Genomic DNA, 5,000 nt, shown 5'->3' with positions numbered 1-5,000 from the left:
GGTAGCTACCACCAATGGCTTCAGTCAAGCCATAATCAATCATATTTTATTGCTTGTGAAATGTAAATAAGTCCTTAGTCTGAATTCAACGGATGTTCCATTACCTATAAGCCTATCTTGTAATTTGTTTGCGTCATCAACCATTGTTAACCTGCTGTTGTCAAGCTGTCATAAATACTGCTGTAATGCCCATTTGGAGTGGTAATAATGCCACAGTGTGTTAACCAGATAAACACTATAATACTTTTATGTACGTTAAAAAAACGAAAATGGCAAGACGATGTGTGAGCTTGAAAATCTGCTTATTTTTTGCTGAATAGGCCTGTATGCATTTCTCTGCTAAATGTTCTCCTGTTTCTACCTTCTGTTTGCCTATTAGAACAAGCCCAAAATAGGGTTGCTAGGGTTCATGTGGTTAAAATTGCCCTGATGTACTCCCCATGCTGTGATGTAGCCTCAGAACTACACTGCTGCTACAAAGCACAAGGTCACTGGTAGTGTTCAACACTCACAATGTGTCAATATTATATCAAAGCTTGTGGCAGTTCTTTAAAGTGCTGCTTACTGTGTAGCCACTTACTTATTCCTGATCGTTTCTCTCCACCATAGATAGAAACATACATACATACATACATACATACATACATACATACATACATACATACATACATACATACATACATACATACATACATACATACATACATACATACATACATACATACATACATACATACATACATACATACATACATACATACATACATACATACATACATACATACATACATACATACATACATACATACATTTAAGTTCAAAGCATCGTCAGACTGGAACAACCTGCCCTTGTCAATTAGATCAATTTCTTCTTTTAATGCTTACATGACCTCTTTGCTGGTTCACCTTACATCTAGCTGTTCCTGTTTCTAATTGTATTTATTTACTTATTTCCAAGATGATCCTATATTGGCATCATGTTTGTTTATTTGAATTGATTGTTTTGTTTTGTTTTTTTTTATTGTATTTTAATGTTATTTTTATTTAAATTTGAATAATTTTTAAAGGTTACTAACTAGTATACTGATGACGTAGTTTAAGATGGTGAGAGAGCCTTTCTGTGTATGTCCTTGATTTGTTTTGTTCTGTGTTGTTGGATTGTTTTCTTGTTTTATGTCCTCGAAAACGAGATGCTGCATCTCAAGGGGCTTATCCTCCAGTGAAATTAAAAATAATATAATATATAATAATACATACATACATACATAGATCTACAGCTTGTATACATAGTACATACATACACATACACATACATCACATGCGTACGTACGTACGTACGTACGTACGTACGTACGTACATACATACATACATACATACATACATACATACATACATACATACATACATACATACAGTACATAGATCTACAGTATGTATACATAGATAGATACACAGATAGATAGACCTTTATTGATCGCTGTCATGGCAGGCTTTGCTGAACAAAGACAGATTTTAACCTTTAAACGCTCCCCACTAGAGGCAGTGTTGAGTGTAAGGGGTAAACGGCCTACTTGTAAACAATGTCTCAGAAAACATGCATGGCCATTTTGTTTTGATGCAAATCACCAATACTTTTGGGTACAACACACACTTAACCACAGACTATAGCCTCAAAAACATGCACATGCAGCCATGCACGGTCAGCATGTATGGGTGCGTGAGCACACACGCATGCATACACACACACACTCACTCACACGTAGCACACAAGTAGCCACAGGCAGTGGGGAGGCCATGACTTGAGCATTCCGTTGCATGTAAAGACTATAAAAGTGGAGATGAGAGAGATGGGCCATTGGCGTATCAGCTCTGTTCACCATACCACACACATTACACCATCCCCCCATCATATATACTGTACCCACTGCACAAGCACACACACGCTAGGGCGAGCGCGCGCGCACACACACACACACACACACACACACACACACACACACACACACACACACACACACACACACACACACACACACACACACACACACACACACACACACACACACACACACACACACACACATCTGAATTGTTTTATTTGGATCTGCACAAAAAGCGCAATACTTGATCGATCCAAACTGATCGGAAGGTTACATTATATGGTCAAACCAGATACAACTGCTGCACATGCTTATTAACACACAGATGAAGAAAAGATAACACATTGATGACTTACTACTATATACAGAAATTTGACAGATGTTTTCTTTTCTCTTTTTTTTTCTTTTCTCCCCCTTAGCTACTAGGATAAATGAAACATCGTCTTCTCCAGATAGACAGACTGCCCATGATAGCTGAGACAGAACAGTATTTAGCCAACTTTTTGTTGGCATTTGTCTTTTGCAATCCTCCCAATTGCAGGCCACAGAGCACACACGCACGCACGCACGCACGCACACACAAACACAAAAAGTCTGTTTTGATCACACAGGATCATGCAGGGGTCAAATATAATAATTTACAAGGCTCAGACACGGATACACAGCAGAATCGTCATTGTTGAGCCCAATTCTAAAAGCCCTATTTTAGAATTGTTCGTACAACCGTGTTGTGCGTGTGAAATTAGCAGTTCTACAATCTTGTGAGCTTGTAGATCTGCTATTTTTGCAACTTTTGAGAAATCTTGAAGATTTTTGGAAACTTTTGATATTTTTGGAAATTAGAAGAAAGGGTTGTTTGAAAGGGTTTTTTGTTTTTTACTCTCTCAGTGTTTGTATCGCCACACTTGCAGGCAGGCACGCAAGCATGTTGAATCAGAGACTGATCCTATATAGAGATGTAGGCTACCGATACCATTTTCACTTTCCCGATACCAGTTCCGATTCCCATAACTTGCATAGCTGTCGATACCGTGTACTGATCCGATCTAAGACAGTGGTTCTTAAAGTGGTTCAGGGTTCCTTGAGGGGCTTCCAAATGGAAGTCTGTAACTCTGAGAGTGTACAAATGGAACCAAATGGACGCTTACAAGTCTGTAACTCTGAGAGTGTACAAAAGTAATAGTTCCATTTGTTACACTCTCAGAGTTATGGGGGTCCTTCAAATTAAAAAGTTTGCGAACCACTGATCTAGTAATAAATATAAAATCCATTAATAATTGTTAATGCTACAAGAAAGTAAAATGATAATTGTACATAGTACAGTAAGAGTATAAAACGGTAGTGCAACATCAACTGAAGCATTCAAAACATGACTGTAAATTACATATCATCATGTGATAAAAGGTATCGGAATGGCATAGATCAGCGGTTCTCAAACTATGGGTCGCCATAGTAAAAATTTCCCTCATAATATGGGGTTGTGAAAGTGTATCGGCAGCTTTTCCGATACTGGTGTTGGAACAACTCTAACATGTTGAATCAGAGTGTAACAGAGAGAGGTCCTCTGTTACTTATGTTTGCACATGTAACCTTATTTATCGAATGACATTTGCACATTTGCACTTTTATTAATTTGCACGGTGCAATTACGTTACCTTAGTGCAATATGAAGAGAGTGCAATATGTTTGTAGTGTGAAGTTTTATTGTTGAGTTTGATTAAATGCTCAACACCTGGTGTGTTTCAGTAGATTGGGCTGGACTATAGTCAGTAGGTCAGAGGGGGGTTATGATGTGTTTTTGCAATTGCGAATATTTGTTGTAGTATAGTATGAAGAAGGATAAAGACTCGCTATTTTTGTAGTGCTTAGAGATTTGCACTAGAGTTTTATGTGTGTTAAACGTATAGGTATTAATGTATTTATAATGTTTGAGAGTTAGAGTACACCCCTTGGAATGGAGCAGTCCAGGGCAGGCTCATTATCTTCAGCTGGGTATAAAATGCTGCCAGTTGTCAGATGGAGGGAAGGGTGGAAAGCTGCCTGGACACCACCATGCCAAGGTTGTGACAAGATTGAACGTTACCTTTGTCGGTGTTTTGGTGAATAAATACACTTGTCTGGTTGGACTCTATATCAGGGGTCTTCCACGGTTTTCAGGCCAAGGACCCCCTAGCTGAGAGAGAGATGAAGTAGGGGTCTGTCCCCACACATAAACGTGGTATAAAGTATAAAATTGTGTTGCAGATTAATATTTTTCATGGATAGCTTCATAGACTTGTTTGACAACCATTGTGTTGTGTTGGATTCATGTTAATGTGTATTTTCAGACAGTTAACCACTAAACCCTCAAAACTTGTACTCAGTCTGCTCTCTTTTCCTTCTACCTTGAATTATTATTTTACATCTGTATTCCATTATTACATGGTATTACACACAGACGTGTGTGTGTGTGTGTGTGTGTGGGTGTGGGTGTGTTGTATGTGAGTAGTCTTGCTGAAAATAGCCGATCTACAACCTCACAACGCCTCGCAGCGCGAGGCGTTGTGAGCTTGTAGATCTGCTATTTTCGGCTAATGTTCCCCTCAGAATAGGCTAGGGATGCTATGGTTCAAGTGGTTAATGTAAAAAAATATATATCACACAAAGATTTGGCGGACACCCCCTATAGTAGTTGTGAGGATCCCCTGCAGGGGTGCCGGACCCCCTGTTGAAGACCCCTAGCTCTATACCATGCCTGTGTACCAATTCCAAGCGCTAAAAACGATGGTCGCTCTCACCCAGAGACTGCTGCTATGTTATCCACTCTCAGCATGCCTCAGTGGACGTGGGGTCGGGCATGGCTCCATTCATTGTACACAGTGGTCATGGGAACAGCATCCAACATATAGCCAGGAAGAACCATGCATCTCCCACTGCGCTGGTTGCATGGCCTCCTCTGTATCATAGCAACAGTGGTCAGGGAAACAGAGAGATGATGATGGGACTGAAGGAGAGAAAGTATAAAAAAAACGGCTACTAGTTAGTCACACACACACACACACACACACACACACACACACACACACACACACACACACACACACACACACACACACACACACACACACACACACACACAC

General features: G+C 39.7%; 1 protein-coding gene across 1 annotated transcript in view; it reads left to right on the top strand.

Annotated features, from left to right (window-relative positions):
• LOC308082983 (calmodulin-binding transcription activator 1-like) overlaps positions 1 to 5,000 on the top strand; it is a gene marked incomplete at both ends in the record, with an annotated part of 131,598 nt that overhangs the window by 1,669 nt on the left and 124,929 nt on the right.

This window comes from Gymnoscopelus braueri, assembly GCF_963280865.1.
Source record: "Gymnoscopelus braueri genome assembly, chromosome: 3".
Taxonomy (NCBI): domain Eukaryota; kingdom Metazoa; phylum Chordata; class Actinopteri; order Myctophiformes; family Myctophidae; genus Gymnoscopelus; species Gymnoscopelus braueri.
This window is presented reverse-complemented; position numbering and strand designations above follow the sequence as displayed.